The sequence below is a fragment of the Equus asinus genome, chromosome 3 (genome assembly GCF_041296235.1).
Source record: "Equus asinus isolate D_3611 breed Donkey chromosome 3, EquAss-T2T_v2, whole genome shotgun sequence".
NCBI classification, from domain to species: domain Eukaryota; kingdom Metazoa; phylum Chordata; class Mammalia; order Perissodactyla; family Equidae; genus Equus; species Equus asinus.
In genome coordinates, this window is record NC_091792.1 from 10,807,806 (window position 1) to 10,825,524 (window position 17,719).

The 17,719-nt window shown below is 35.3% G+C and overlaps 1 long non-coding RNA gene across 7 annotated transcripts in view; it reads left to right on the top strand.

Moving 5' to 3' along the window:
• The window catches only part of LOC123284567 (uncharacterized), a 162,954-nt gene extending 147,235 nt beyond the window's left edge, over positions 1 to 15,719 (top strand). For all 7 annotated transcript variants that reach the window (XR_011501858.1, XR_011501854.1, XR_011501855.1 and 4 more), the window contains one exon: positions 2,260 to 15,719. This is a non-coding gene — a long non-coding RNA (uncharacterized lncRNA). The remainder of the gene's footprint in view (positions 1 to 2,259) is intronic.
• Positions 15,720 to 17,719: the final 2,000 nt, after the last annotated feature.

A 17,719-nucleotide genomic window follows, 5' to 3' on the forward strand; every position in this document is an offset into this window, starting at 1 on the left:
GTCCCAATTGTTTAGTTTGACAAGCTTGTCACAATTGCCCTGCCACATGCTCACCTGCTGTTCATGACAAGTCTCTGACACTAACTCATAATTGCTTGGGAACAATTAGCATTTGGCCTTCAGCTACCAACCTCAACTGGATTTATAAAGTTAATGTTCTAAGGGCTATCTTTTTTCTAGTTTTAGATAAGCAAGACATGATAAAAAATTAGATTATAAATAGAATGCATAAATGCATGCCTACGTTGGAACCAAAGTCATAATGGAAACGTGTCAAGCATACTTCCAGGTTTATACAATTAATAGAGCATGGTAGTTTATTTATGAACTGGCCATGACAGATAATTCGACATGGTTAGCTTTACAAGCTGCCATTTGCAAGTTACAATTCAATTGCCACTTCAAAGCTTCATCCTTCACTGTGAAATTTTTTCCTGAATCATATATACCTATATCGCTGATTTTTCCTTCTAGTTGTTCTTACTCTAAGTGAAATATTTCCTTCTTTTCAAGATGAAATTCACATTTTTTACCTTCTGCCTCAGTGTAGGCAAACATGAATCATGACAATTAAGATCAAAATGAATATTTCATATTCAATGAGATTGAAAATTAACATGAGACAAAACTTAAGACAGAGATAGAGGCCTAAGAAATTTTGTGGGATCAAAAGAATACTAGGTTAAGAATTTCTACCCAGAAATAAGTGAAATTTAGAAAACAATTTAATTTTAAGCTTCCTATCTCAATGACAATCTGGAAAAACGAATTGGATCTGCATAATTCTCACTCTCTGAAGTACTATAATTATTCTACACAATTAAAAATTTTTACAAGTTAGTCTACATGTTAAACAACTAAAATTTAATATAGTAGTAGACAGTAAGTGCTTTATTTCTTTATGAGAAATTTAATGATATTTGCCTCAAAGTTTAGTTACCATGCGTTTGCTTTGAGATCACATTTGTATATGGAAGTTCAATTAGTTTCCATTTGGTCTCCTGTATCATCTAAACATAAGGCCAAAGTATTTTTTTCTTTACAATGCTGGCGCCTTTTATTTATTCTTCTTTCTTGTTGGACTAGCTGAGATCTTCTCCAAGACAATGTTGAAAAGAAGTGATCAGTTAGAGGGCCCTTTGTCTTTCTGACAAAGAAAACTTTATTTTATCTTTTATCCATTATTACATTATATTATATTGGTTGATTGACTTTTATATAAATAAGACAACCTCTATTCCTTACCTAAACCCAAACTGGCCGTGATGTATTATCCTTTTATTCTATTTCTTCTAGAATTGGTTTAAGTATGTATTTTCTCTAAGAAGTTATTCATTTTAACTAAAATTTCAAATATATCAGCATATTATCCATAAGATTTTTAATCACCTGTTTAAATTCACCAGCGTCTATGACTATGTTCTTTCTTGTTCCTAAAATTGTCTATTTTTAATATTTTATTAATTCGTATTGCCAGATGCTTACTATTTTATTAACAAAAAAAAGATGAATTTTAAAAAACTTCAGTTTATGCTTGTTTTCTGATTCATTATTTTTATCTTTTCCTTCCTTCCATTTTCTATGAATTCATTTTAACTTTTTAAATTGACTGTTCAGATCCTTATCTATTGACCATTCTTCAAATGTTATCCTCTAGTTTCTAATCACTTTAGCTACAATGTATAATTTTTGATGTGAAATATTCTCATCAAGCATTATAAATTATGCTTTCCTCCCTGTTTTTTTAGCTGGAGGATTTCTTTTATTTATTTCCACATAATACTTTTGTTCAGAGAGGATGTTATGTATACCAATACTTCCTACTTTGATTGGAGCCTGCTGCTTGACTAGCACATGGCCAGATTTCATAATGTGACATTTTATCTAGAAAAGAATGGGCATTTTTCCATTTTTGAATGAAAGAGTGTATGTATATCAGGCTTGAAATGTCTACCCTTTTTTTTTGGTTGCCATGGAAATGTGCATTTCTGTTTTCCTACTCTGAGGAGGGCAGCTGACTGACAACCCCTCTGCCGCCCTTTATGCTCCACCTCTGCATTTGGGCCACAGTCGTCCTTCGCCCGGGACACTTCCAGGCATTGCCTGCACATGGTGGCATCCTAGTGCAGACTGATTCTTTGACTATGCAGACCTCCTCTACTGCACAACTTTGGCTTGAGAACTGTGTTAGTTTCCCAGGGCTGTAAGAATTGCCAGAAACTTTGCGGCTTGAAACAACTAAACTTCCTTCTCAATCAGTTCTAGATGCCAGCAGTGCGAAATCAGTGACACCGGACTGAAACCAAGGAGTCAGCAGAGATTCCTCAGGAGGCTCCAGGGAAAAATCGGTTCCCTTCTAGCTTCCATGACTGCTGGCAACCTTGAAACTAGTGCATCACTGCCCACTGCACATGCGTCACTCCAGTCTCAGTCCCAGTGGTCACATCGCCTTCTCCTCTTCTGTGTGCGTCCTCTTTTTTGTCTGCGTGAAACCTCCCTCTGTCTCTTCCGAGGACACATCTGATTGCATTTTTCAAGATATTCTTCTCATCTCAAGATCCTCACTGCAATCACATCTTTTACCATATAAAGTAATATTCACAGATTCTTGGGATTAGGGCCTGATATTTTGGGGGGACATTTTTCAGGACACCATAAGGCCCCCTGTTAGCTTGGCCAAAATTTTCTATACAAAGCTACACTTCAAAATAAGACACTTCTGATCCAGTCATTCTTCATTTCTTTACTAATTTCGCAGTTGGCAGATACGCATTCCCATCTGAAGATGCTTTCTGCCCACTCTTGCTTCCTGTCCTTTACCTTTCACTGTCGTATCCCTCTGTGAATCTTTTGCCTATCTAAACCTCCTTGGTCTTTACCACTGGCCAATCACAGAGCTGGAACAATGACCATATTAACAGAGTGGCCATAATAGCAGAGATGAAGGCTACTTATGGGCTCAAGAGCATGGAATTCTACTTAGAAGTTCAACATAGCCACTGATACTTCTGAATGTCCAACCAGTCTGTAACAAAGACCAATACTGAGAAATTGATATGGCACTACTACTTGAGTAGACAAGTAGTAACAAGTTGACTATATTGGGCATTTTCTATCACAGAAGGTCCAGCATTTTGTTCTCATAAGAATAGATACCTATACTGAATCTAGGGTTGCATTTTCAGCTCACAAAGGCTCACACACCACCACTACCCATGGGCTTATGAAATGCCTAATCCATCAGCATGGAACCTCACACAACATAGCATCTGACCGAGGATCCACCTGACTGTGAAGCAGGCACAGGACAGTGCTTTGCATAGTGCCTCGGATAATAGATCCAGTAAATATTTGCTAAATTAATGAACTGAGTGTTTTGTATTCATATGATGTAATACTATGAAGTATGTTTATCGGTATGAAAGATAAAAGGTAATCTTTATTGAGTCCAGGCTTTATAATCATTATGTCGTTTAATTCTCACACTATCAAAAATGGCTTCCAAATTTAAAAATGAGGAAAATTAAGCACAAATAGATTATATCAATTCCCTAATTCACACAGTTATTAAGAGGAAGAGTATGTTCCTAACTTAGGTTTTTTGACTCCAGGGCTGGTCAGTTACCCATCACTTCTCAGGGAAAACATGATGAGCTTATACGAGGTAGAAATGCTGATCACAATTTGGCGAATGATCTAAATTTGAAGATATTCTTTGTATTTCTTCCTAATGTAATGATGCAGCCTGAATTTTCAAATAGAACTGACAGTGATGCTCCTAACATCAGAGAAGGCAGAATCTTTAAATAACTATGAAAAATTTTTAAATATATAAATGATTACAAAAGAAGTATATTATGAAGTTTTAGGAATTTAGCCCAAGTACCTTGGTCTTAGCACAATATTCTGTACAAGCAAACTTTAACTATATACACTCAAAAAAGCTTTAGCTTCAATATAGTTTTCAAATAGCTAAAATTATTTAACACAGAAGAGAAAAAATTTATGTAAAATTTCCAATTTGACAATTGCACTTTTGACAAATGCTAAGGTAGAATTAAAACTGTCAAATAATTACATTATTTTACTTAATATTCTGTCAGGTAGCATGTACTTACTATGCATTTAGTTATTGTCTAAACACACAGCAGCAATGGTAATCTTTCATAAATATTTATGTTCATAATTAGTTAAAAGTTTGGTCAATATATTAAAACATTTCTGTTTTCTGAAAGACATTTCAGAACCTTTAAAATTTGGGAGTATGTATACACAAACACACACATATATAAGTGGATAAATACAGTCTAAGAAACATTGTTTTAGAAGGAATAGTGATGCTGGTTGCAGTCTGGGCATATAGTGTAATCATGGGTACTAAAAATCATCCATGAATCCCAGAAAGTAGTATCTGTATTGGCCTTGCAGAGATGAGAAGGTCAAAATGCATTATAACATAATTAAAACAGTAAGTTAAGCAAAATCTTTTCATATTATAAAGGAAAAGAAAAATCTCCACTAAACACATTTCACATAACAATCGTGTGTGCTTCTTCGCTCCTTTCCTGTAGTCGGGGTCCTGACATACCAGGACACTTTGGTAAGTATTTTCACACTCAGGGTGGAAATTTTCTGCTGGCTTTTTAAAATTTTATTTCATTTATTTAATTAATTAATTTTTTGAGGAAGCCTGGCCCTGAGCTAACATCCTTGCCCATCTTGCTCTACTTTATATGTGGGACGCCTGCCATAGCATGGCTTGATAAGCCATGAGAAGGTCCATTCCCGGGATCTGAACCGGTGAACCCCGGGCTGCTGAAGCAGAGCATGAAAACTTAACTTCTGCGCCACCAGGCGGCCCCTCTGCCAGGTTTGTTAGAGCAATTTTCGGCATGGTCCTCTTCTTTCCTCCCCTCAGGGTTTCTCAGACTGCCCGTGTTCCATACAAATACATTTGGCAGCAACCCAGCAGGCCATCTCTGAGCAAGGTTGGTCAGCTGGCACCCCTGCAGGCAGTGTCTTGTCAACAGCATGCAGGCAACCTAGTGCTGCCCACACTCCAGAGAGTTCTGCTGGCATCCCGGGTACCCCGTTGCAAAACTTCTCTGTCATCCAGTGACTCCAATCCTCATTCTCCAATGAGGTGTGAATGGCAGACTTTGTGGGGCCTCTTCTGAGTTTACTCCTTTTTTTGTTGCTCTCCATCAGCCCCAGAGGTAGTGGCTGTCCCCTGCATTTACTATTCTTTTATTCCTTAGAATTTTCTTTATCTCTTTGCGTAGTCAACCCCCTTTACTAGTTAATTAATCCTTACCTTAAGTTTTTGTTGTTTTTCATGTTTTTGCTGTGTTTTCTGCCTCCTGCATGGGGACTCATACAAAATGGAATGAAATTAGTCAAAAATGAAAATTTCTTCGCTGCTTGAATTTCTAGGCAAGTGTTTAAGTACAGTTTCATCAGTGAAATCATTTGTTGACTGTAATAGCAAAAAATAATTATTAACTGGGCTTGTAAGAAGAATCTGTGGGTTCCTCCATCTATGTGTCTTATCTTCTATCATTGCCGTGATCTGCTCAGCAGTGCTTTCTGCCGTGTTACATACTAAGTGTCATCTAGTACTGTCACTGACACCAATATTTCAGATTGATTCCAGGTCTGTTTCAAGTGTGTTTTAATGTCAGTGAAAAACAAAATGGAATTCAAGATGGATGAGAGGTACACCTTTCCCTTGTTAAGTGATGATACCAGGGATCCAGGAAAGGTATGCAGTAAAAGGGAAGCATCAACACTTCTAGACCAGCTTGACACTCAAGCATGGACCAGCGTGGGGACAGTGAACCCAGGGATTCTGCTATAATAGAATATATGCACTCCATGTAAACCTTGCATTCTGCAAAACCTTAAAGTACACAGAGCTTACTGGAAAAATAAAGTTGAGCCAGTCCACTGGAAACTAGTATAATAATTCTGTAACAGAAATACACACACACACACACACACACACACACACACAAAACAACAACAACAAACAAACAAACACATGCAAGCCTTGGGACTTTGAGAAAAAAACTCCATTAGTGAAGGTAGGCAGCTGTATGGCTGTAGATTTCCTAGTGGGATAATAAGATGCACCCCAAAAATGAAAAAGTGAAAATACTGGCTTGTGGACCCTGAGATAATGCAGATGTAACAGGACCTCCAAGCACTAGGAGGAGCTGCAACATGACAGGAACCTAGAACTATGTAAGGCTTGAGATGTACATCTTTATGGAAGGACATTCTGCAGGCATTCATTTTATCATTACGAAAAGTAAAGCCAGGGGGCTGGCCTGGTTGCTGAGTGGTTAGGTTTGCGTGCTGTGCTTCGACAGCCCATGGTTTCACCAGTTTGGATCCTGGGTGCGGACCTAGCACCGCTCATCGAGCGATATGTGGTGGCGTCCCACGTAGTAGAACTAGAAGGACCTACCACTGGAATATACACCTCTGCACTGGGGGGCTTTGTGGAGAAGAAAAAGAAAAGACTGGCAACAGATGGTAGCTCAGGGCCAATCTTTAAAAAGAAAGAATGAAAGAAAGACAATAGGACTCCTCCCTAGGCAGTAGCCGAGATTTCTCCTTTCTTGCTGAAGATTATAATTCTACTTATGATCTTCGGACTCTCTTTACTGCAGAAAGTACTTCACACTCCAACATGTGTCCATGTTACTGTGTGTAATTTTCCAATCACTGATAATTAATTGGTGTTTTACAAACATGCATTATAGCAGAAGGCGATGTATATGAAAGTCGAATATCTGAAAATTGATTTCTTTAAAATTATCTGCTCCATTACCTTTTTGAAATCCCCGTGTTACCCCTGGAGGGATGCATACCTCCGCTGGAAGTCTGATGGCTTATACTGTTGATCATTATATCACTTCATGTACTATGATGGAAGACTAGTGGTAAAAATGTACATAAGACCCAAATGCCAAGTCTGATATATAAAGCAGTGGCTCTTTTACTAATGGATAGCACAAATTATGTTACCAACCATGTTTCTTTGTCTTTAATTGCCAAGAAGATTAAAGCCAAATTGAAGCTCAATTTTAATCCTTCTAAGTATGTTGTATGGATTTTATCCAATCTGTCATGGTAAATGAATGAATGAATGAATGAAAGATTCTATGGTTTACATTTCTTTCTTGTATTTTGTTTTGTTTTGAACTAGAATTTTCAACTCCTAGAGCAGGATACCTATAAATTGGAAAAATGTAGATATTAATTTTATTTTTCCCAAATGTAATTGGGAAACAGAAAATGCTGTATACACTATTTCTAAGAGAAAACGTTTGAGATACTAGTTACTTTAAGTATATTTTAGTTACTTTCAAAATAATAAGCAAGGGAGTCTCTTAAGAGTTGCTCTTAGAGCTATTACTTTATAATTTTTGACAACCTGTAGAACACACACAGAATGCCCTAATTATGTCTGGGATTAAAGAGTCCCACGTTCATCATAAAAATCCAATCATTATTAAAATAATAAGACTAATAAGCTGGTGAAAATTGGTATTTACAAATGAAATGCCATCAGGCAATTGATATTTCAGGATTGCAACATATATGGATAACCAGTTCTCTAAAAAATATTTCAATCATTGGAGAAATCATAGGGTATAAAATGTGGTATAAGAGCCATGTCAATTTCTGAATGCAAATTAATACTGGTGAACAGTCGATATCTATAAACACATTGCTTTTTTTCACTAGTACAAGAACAGTTACAGTATATCAAAAATAACAACGATTTTTAAGGCATCTGTTATCCATACAATGTCTAATAAAAAGCTCTCTACTGAACAATCTCTTGCATGTAACTAAAAGAGAACATGTCAGAGGATATACTTAGGCTAAAAGTAAGACCATAATTACAGCGCAGGAAGCACACTGATTGAAATCAAATTTCAGCTCCACTCATTTCTAGGTAACACTGGACAGGTTATATATTAGATTCGATTTCCTTACCTGCAAATGAGGGTAATAATAATGTCTAGTCACGTGGTTGTTGTGAAGATTAAGTAAGTAGATCTTATGCCCGACATACAGTAAAAAACTGAATAAATGTTAGTTGTTATTACTGCTTGTTGTCATTTTCAATGGAATCAAATTTTTACAAATTACAATAGAGGGATCATATAAGGGTGATAACCCTTAACTTTTGTAAACATATTGAACACTAGGGTTGAATCTTAGTTTAGTGACTTGTGGTAATCCTATTATTATTTCCATTGAGGACTGCAATTTTAACCACACAGTTTTGGTTGTTTCTTTTCCTTATTAAACACAAATGTTTGTACTATAATAATAATGTGGAAAAGAAAGAGAAAGTATAAAATATCTATATATCAATTTATTAACATTTAAATGAAAGTTCAGAAATTATGTTTCCTATACTCAAACATTTTTACTTTATACTTTACATTGTATTTCTCAATATATTTACAATAATATGAAAAATTGAAATTTGCATTTTAGCATTAGAGAAGCTTAAAGGAAGACTTTCTTTGCCTAGTTCTAGAAGGAAAAGAAAACAACCAATATTGCTTTTTCTAAATAATAGTAAACATGGGCTAAAGGAAAAATAGCTTTGGAAAGAATACTTTAGAAATATCATGGCCACCACCAAGAGATAAGAGTGCTTAGAACACATATTTAACAAATTAAAAGATAGAAACAAAAAATAGAATAAACAGAGAAACACGATCATATAATTTTAATAAAAATTGTTTGCTGGTGAGGAATTTTTGAAAAAGTTTCGCCAAATGGAGTGCAATATCATGATCCTTGTGTAAGTGCTTATGTGACATCTAGTTGATGTTTTGCATTAAACATGTAATTACACTAAACTGTAATAAATTTTTAAAACGTTAACAAAATTTCAGTTATGTTTACCAAGCTCTAGCAATAATAAACGAATGTGACAGGTCATTTACTTAAACTCTTTCTTTAAAAGACATTTTAGAGCCATTTCTATTTAAGCTTATTTGACCTAAATTAAATCAGTGCACAGATTGACTCATGTTAGTTATATGCACTTAAATATACATGAAAGAGAGCATGTTCATTGACCAAATGCCCTATAAAAGGGTAAAATAATCAATTGCTATCATTTGTAAAATCCACTTAAGGGAAACATTAAATGATTAATATGAAGATTGATGCCCCAAAAGGAACTCAGGTAAGTCAGAAGTCAGTCTTGTGCCTAAAAGTTCTGGAAACCAATTCCTACATTACTTTTAATAAGATTTAACATACTTTCATGTACGTAAGATTTAATTTCCAATAAGATTAATAGACTGACTATATTCTAATTTCTTGATGAAATTGAAAAATATAAATTTTGAAATGAAATAAATCCATACGTTAGTAAATTTTAACTTATTTTAGTAGGTACAAATACAATATTTTCTACCTCTAATTTAAGGCAATTGTAAAAGTTATTTAGTCAGCAAACTAAGAATAAATTAATAAACTAAACAGGTTTGCTTGTATGCAAACTAAGAGAATGTGATTGTTTTGTGGTAAAATATATATGACATGAGGTTAACCATTTTAACCACTTTCAGTGGCATTAAGCACATTCCCATTGTTGTACAACCATCATCACCATCCCTTCTCCAGGGCCTGTTCATCTTCCCAGACTGAAACTCTGCATCTGTTAAATAGCTGCCCAATAACTTCTCCCTCACCCCAGCCTCTGGTAATCACTATTCTACTTCTGTTCTCTATGAATTTGACTATTCTAGGTAATTCATGTAAGTGGAGTCACACAATATCTGTCTTTTTGTGTGGCTTATTTCACCTAGGATAAAGTGTTCAGGTTCATACATATTGTAGTGTGTGTCAAAACTTCACTTTTTTTAGCCTGAATAATATTCCATTGTACACATCTCACATTTTGCTTATCCATTCATCCATTGATGGCCATTTGAGTTGTTTCTACCTTTTGGCTGTTGTGCATATTGCTGCTATCGACATTGGTGTACAAATATCTGGTTGAGTACTTGCTTTCAATTCTGTTAGCAATATATCTAGACATGGAATTGCTTGATCATATCGAAATTAAGTGTTTAAGTTTTTGAGGAACCACTATACTGTTTTGCGTAATGTCTATGTGATTTTAAATTTCCACCAACAGTGAACAAAGCTTCCAATTTCTACCCATCCTCACCAACCCTTATATTTTCTTCCTTTCTTTTTTTAAAAATAGTAGCCATCCTAATTGGTATGAGGTGGTATCTTGTTGTGGTTTTGATATGCATTTCTCTAACGATTAGTGATGTTAATCATCTTTTCATGTGCTTACTAGCCATTTGTACGTCTTCTTTGGAGACATGTCTATTCAAGTCCCATGCTCTTTTTTTTTTTTTGGCCGAGGTAGATTAGCTCTAAGCTAACATCTGTGCCAGTCTTCCTCCACTTTATGTGTGAGTTGCCTCCACAGCACGGCTTACGATTGCTGTAGGTCTGTGCCTGGGATCCAAACCCGCGAACCTGGGCCACCAAAGTAGAGTGTGCCGAACTTAACCACTCCACCATGGGGCTGGCCCCACTTTGCTCATTTTTAATTGGGTTGTTGCTGTTGAGTTGTAGAAGTTCTTTATATGTGTTGATGTTAATCCCTTGTGATTCTGCCAGCTGTCAGCTAGAGCATGCATTCACGGAAGGGGCTGGGCCCACTTCAAGGCCCCTGTAGGCTACTTAGCCACACAAAATGGGTGCTGAGGTAGCAATATTATGGAGTAGCTTAACTAAATTCTTAACAGGATTTTGATAGAGATTGCATTAAATCTGCAGATTGCTTTGCATAGTTATTGGCATCTTAACAACATTAAGCTTTCTTTCTAATCCAGGAAAACAGGATTTCTTTCCCTTTATTTGTGTCATCTTTAATTTCTTATAGCAATATTATGTAGTTTTCAGTGTACCAGTCTTTTATCTCCTTGGTTAAGTTTATTCCTAAGCATTTTATTTTTTTTGATGCTATTGGATGCTACTTTGATGCTAAATGGAATGGTTTTCTTAGTTTCCTTTTTGGATTGTTCATTTAGTGTACAGAAATGAATTCTTGTCTGTTTTGTATATTTCAACTTTGCTGACTTCATTTATTAGTTCTAATAGTTTTTTTATTTTTATAGAATCTTTAAGATTTTCTACATATAAGATCATGTCATCTGTGAACAGAGGAAAATTTATCTCTTGCTTTCCAATTTGGCTAATATTTCTTTTTCTTGCCTAATTGCTCCAACTAGGATTTCCAAGATTATCTTGCACAACGTTCCCATAAGGATGAAATCACCCATCAACACACTTCTCAGATGGTACCCCCATCATTAAGCAATGCATGACTGTATTAGTAATTCAGATTTTATTACATGAGCAAGTAAGATATTTCATTCTCTTAAGTGTATATATACATGCTGTAGATTTCATATATTCTCTCTCTCTCTATTTTTTTATGCTGAAGAAGATTTGCCCTGACCTAACATCTACTGCTAATCTTCCTCTACCTTGTATGTGGGTCACCACCACAGCATGGCCAGTGACAGACAAGTGGTGTAGGTTTGCACCCAGAAACCAAACCCAGGCTACCAAAGTGGAGTGTGCTGAAGTTAATCGCTAGGCCACTGCAGCTGGCCCCAAATCTATATAAATTTTAAAAGCAGGGGGCTCGCCCTGTGGCCGAGTGGTTAAATTCACATACTCCCCTACGGCGGCCCAGGGTTTCACTGGTTTGGATCCTGGGCACAGCCATGGCACCGCTCATCGGGCCACATTGAGGTGGCGTCCCATGTGCCACAACCAGAAGAACCCACAACTAAAATATACAACTATGTACTGGGGGGATTTGGGGAGAAAGAGCATAAAGAAAAAAAAAGAAAGAAAGAAAAAAAGAAGATTGGCAACAGTTGTTAGCTCAGATGCCAATCTTTAAAAAAAAAAAAAGAAAAAGAAAAAAAAATTTTAAAGCACATAGCATCTACTAGTATAAAACAAAAAATGTTACATTTACTATTTTTCTTTTTAATATGTTAAATATTTTTAAATAACATTAAAAGATTTAAGTGATTACTTAGCACCTTTTATTATCTTATTAGTTTCATTCACTTTATATGGAAAAGTATTTTGTAGAATACATATTTTATTGATTAAAACATATTCATTGACTAAAATCCATATTATTGGAAAGTCAGTGGAATTTTTTTTGCCTAGTAGTAGTTGATATCACATTAGTCAATATTTCAAATGTTAATATAGAAAACTCCTGGTTCTATAAATCAATAATTAGACAGCCTCTTTTTCTCTAAGTACTATAGTGACTAAAACAAAGATTGTCAGATATATTGCTCAATAAAAGTAGTAAATGACAATTTCTTCAAATATAGTCTCGTCAGGACTAGCAAGATCTCAAGAACTGGAATTTTTATACCTAAATGATAAATATTTTTCTGTGATGAACTCAATGGCATTTGATTAGCAAAGAAAATATGTATGTATAGGTTGGGGGGGGCTGTATTAACGGAAGACAAGGCCATGGCAGGAACAATCCTAATCAATACTTCTGACAGGGTGCTGAGGGGAATTGACCCAAGAGCAGCGACCTTTGTTGTTGTTATTAAGTTCAGCACAGACGTAAATGTAGGCTATCTCAAACGATGTATAGGGAATACATCAGTTACCTCTAGAATGATTTCACTGAGCTATTTTTAACCTTTCATTTGAAATCTAAAAATCATTTTTACAAAGTGTAAAATTAATGTCACTAGGCACTGATTAAAAAGTGTCAATCAGTTAAGATGTGGCATTTGGGCAAACTTTCTATTGGCCTATAATTGTGTCAAATTTCATTGACAGGAATCAGTTTTGATTCAGAGGTTTCCCTCTCTAAAGGAGGGAAGAACTTTCCTATGTGTTAATCAATTAAAGTGACAGGTGCCATAACAGGCACTTAACATAAGAGAAAAAAAATGCTAGATGATTTAGGTTGGTAATTGCCAAACATGGTAAGCGAGGAACATTTTTGAGGGAACAACCCCAAAGAAAGGTGATCAAGCATAAAAGCTGTATCTTAAATTTGTGACAATGACCCTCATACTGTCATTGAGCAATTTAACTGGTTCCTTAGCTTTTTACTCTCACCTTCTCCTTGACAACTATTTCATACCTTCCACCTCCTCAAATTTCCACCTTTTCTCTGTACACCTTCTTAATTTAGAAGCTTGCTCCATGTTTAATGAAAAACGCAGTAATTAGAAGGGAACCCCACATATTCTCAACACGTTGCCTGCTTTCTCTCCTGTTGCGGTAGGTTAACTGCTCGTGTTCCTGTCTCAGTCTGGTCCTTTGAAATTCATATCAAAGTCCATTCTGTTTCTTAAGGTCATCAGTCTGACAATTCTCCTGTTACTTTTCTACATCATTTATTTTTCTCTTTACTAAATAATTTCCATTAGTATATAAACACCTGTTGATTCTGCTATTTTAATAAAAGACTTTTACCTGATTTTATTTATCTTTTCTAGATTCCACTCCTATTTTCTCTACTGCCTTGTCCATAAAAAGTCCTTGGAAGAATCAGCTCTACCTGACGTCCTCAATGCTTCTTTTTCCATGCTCTCTTAACCCTTATCTAATTCCGCTTTATCCACATGATTTCTCCAAAATTGCTCCCATCAAGTTCATCAAAGAAGACTGCATGGGTCACCCTACTCTTTTCACACACTTTCCCCACTCTATTTCCAGCACACCACGCTGTTCCCCTCCTGTCTCACCTTTTCAGTTTTCCCCCAACCTGTTATGACTGGAAAGTTCCGGGGTCTAGCTCTCATTCCTCCTTTCTTCTCTCTCTTCACCCTCTCCCCTGAGGATTTCATTCTCATTGAATTTAAATATCATCTATGCATTGATTTCCTCAAACTTTTATCTCCAAGCCTTTGCCTATCTCCTGACTTCTGAAAGTTTATATCACAAAACATGTTCAGTATTGGAACTTGGAGGTGCAATTAATATCTCAAAATTAACCTGTCTATAGCTGAATTTCTTATGTTACACCATCCTGACCTCAGAGTCACTCCTTCAGCAGTTTTCCTCTTCATAACTAATAACTTCACCCTTCCAGTCGCTCACTTGTAAAGCCTGGAGTCATTCTGGACTCCTCTCTCCCAACACACATATCTGAATTGTTTCTGTGGTTCACAATTAAACCACCTCAACTCTAATATCTTAGTCTAAGCCATATGGATTTATTGCAATTGTCTTTTAAGTGGTGTTCCAGATTCCATCTTATTCTTCAACTGGCAGCCAGAATTATCCTTATAAAATGCAAATACTTCCATTTCTCTGCTCCAAATTCCCCAGTGGTTTCCCGTTCCACTCTGGGCGAAGACCAGCTTTGCGTGGCTGAGTGCTGCCTACCGCTCACCCCTCTCTACACTGAGCTCCTTCTCTCTGCTATAGCAACACTGGACTCTGTGCTGATTTTGGAACATGCCAGGCATTATCTTGCCTTACAACCTTTGTTCTCTCTGTTGCCTTTGCCCGGAATGTTCTTCCTCCATGTATCGTCTTCTCCAACTTTACCTTTTTGACGTTTTTACACAAATACTATTTTTTCAATGATGCCTGCCCCTGAATACTGTATGTAAAAATTTCATTTACTCTCCCCCCCAGCTCACTTGATGTGATTTACCTGATTTTTTTCTATAGCATTCATAACATTCTAATAACGTTATAGCATGTGATTTTATATTTATGATATGCTGTATTATTTATGCTTATTTTGGATGTTGAACACAGAGATCATTTTAAGTTTCTTCACTAATAGATTCTAAGTACACAGAAGAGTGCCTGCACATTCGTAAATACTTATTGGATTAATGAATAAATAAATAATTGCATTTATATAATATGGAAGTGTATTCACCTGCTACATTATAAAGCCTATAAAAACATGTACATAAAAAATGAGATAAAAATAAGCACATGTATTAATTAGATATTTCAATTTCTCTATACAACACAATGGGCCATTGTGAATGCCTGTGGATTTTTTTTTGGTGAGCTAATATTTATAATATAATTAAAGAAAGAAAATAAATTAAGACTTCTACTTTTTAATTTCAAATATTTTAATATTGGGGTGTCAAATTAAAATGAGTTTGGTGTACTTGAAATTTAATAATTTTTGGTATTTGAATGATAAAAACAGTATACCATTAAAAGACATTAAGAACTGTGGTAATATTTTGATATCAAGTAACATGAACTACACTGTGTATTAGATATTTGATATAGTGCAAGAAACTACATTGCTCATTATATCCCAATTGTATTATGTGTGTATTATTTTATATATTATTGAAAATTAAAGCTTTTCTTGCCTGAAGAATAAAATGCAGTGTAAATATCTAGAGCTAGATGGTGTGGGTTTCAAGTTAATTCTACCTCTAACTACATCAGAAAGATAGAGCCGGGCAAGATAGTTGTTTTCTCCACATGAGATTCTTCCTATGTACAATTTCAGCATTGAAATATATAACATCTAAGTTCTTTCCGGCTCTGAGAATACATTACTTTCTCAAATAAAAAATAATCTTAAGTATTTTGAGATGATTTTAAAGTTGAAAGCTTTATGTATGATTGTCTAAGTTATACATAATTGTATATAATAGTTTCCCATATGTTTCTGCTTAACCTTTCAGATACAATAGTCAATGTGTTGAGAAAAAAAGAAAATCATAAAATCTATAATTAAACTTACAACAGACTTGGGACAGAAATTCAGAAGCTTCTTTTCTTCTATAAATTATTGAATCACATTTTTTACACCAAGGGATGTCTTGTTGAAAAGAAAAGAAAAATATCTTAATTTAACTTCCATGATAGCAAAATGTTAAGTTCAGCTTTCTTAAATTTTAGCAGTACTTTTGGGACATTATTTTGCCTAAAGTTATATTTCTCTGCATCTTCTCTGAAGTAATTTTACATGTTATTCATCTGGCTCTGTGTCCCATATTTACCCTTTTCAGTACTCAGGACCTCTGTCCCACAGGTGGTAGATTCTGTCCCACAACACCAGGTAATTGCTTCATGGGAATTTCCTGTATCTCGTATACCATATTGTTAACCGTCCTTCAGAACACTGACCCATTGTGATAGGTACTTCTGTGTAAGCACATAAGAAGGGACTTAGTGTATACACGGAGATTGAATATACATAGATGTGTTTCTTCAAACTTTAACACACATAGGAATATCAAACCCAACTTGAAGAATAGTATTATGTGAACTATCTACATGAGAGAAAAATTCCAGCTGTATTCAGTAAATAAAATGTGACAGACCACTGATAGCATTTAGTAAAAGTGGTCTGAATTTACACAAAGAAAATCTTATCTTGGGCAAAAGAATAGGAAAGAGGCAAAAATTGCATTTCCTGTGCCTAAAGTTTACCTAATCTTTTGGTTGTCTTTGTTATCCTCATAATCTCTTCTTTGAGAAACACTGCCTAGGAACTCTCAATGATAAATACCCATTATCAATTATTGCTTTTAATGTGATATTGAGCTAAGCACAGGAAGAGATATTTAATTGATAATTTTCAGTTTTCATTTTCACAAGTCTGTATATTTTTAGATGCCCCTAGTATCACTTATTTATAGGTCTTTTTTTCTCCCTCTGAGGACCAATGTCAAAACAATGAGAGAATATACTCACCAACACTTAGAAATGCCACATATGGGGAACTGAACTAGACATGTTTTAATCCTTATCTGCTTAAATCCTCACTACAATGCGAAGTGGCTGTTATGATCCCATTTCACAGAGGGGAATCAATGTTCCAGGGTTCAATGAATTGCCTAAGCTCAAACAGTTGCTGAAAGTTTTTCTACTATATACACTGTTTCGGATGGATATGGTATACAAGTGCCGGTATGTATTCAAGTGCAGGACTCTTCACTGAAGGTACTACATACAAATTCTTAAATATTTCTTAGGCATTTGATACCAATAGATCATTAGCAAAGGCCATTTTACTTTGATTTTTTTCTTGAATCATTTATCTTGCTTATAACGTTCTAGTCACTAGCATTGTGTTCTTATCTTAGAGAAATTGATTCTGTTAAGAAAAGTATTTTTAGCGTCAACAAGTAGTATGCGACATGTTTAATAGTCACTTTATATTACTTTTAATTTAGAAGTAAAAACATTTTCCCAACAGAGTATCTCACTTTCTATACTCATATATTTTTGTGATTTACTGAGGTTATTAATAGAGAAATGGTAGTGTTAATACTTTGAACGGCTTTAAACGTGCAGTGGGAATCATGATTTCATAGGAAGAAAATTAGTGATGTTGGTAAGATTACTGTATAATTTCCCACAGGATCTCTACATCAGGGTTCGCTTTTTTATATCCTAGAAGAAGTTGCCTGTGTTCACTTTAGATATAAAGTAAGGCTGACTACAACGACATTACAAGGCAGCTCAAATATAAGCAAAGACAGCTGTTAATGGGACCGTGAATAGTGATGAACTGAGGTACTCAAATGGCTTTGCTAATAAAGCGTTGCCTAATTTATTTTTACAGCAAATGGAAGACTCATTTTTCATGGTTGGGTAGCCGCATTCAAATATACCAATAATTTCAAATGCAATCACTTCTATATAGCAA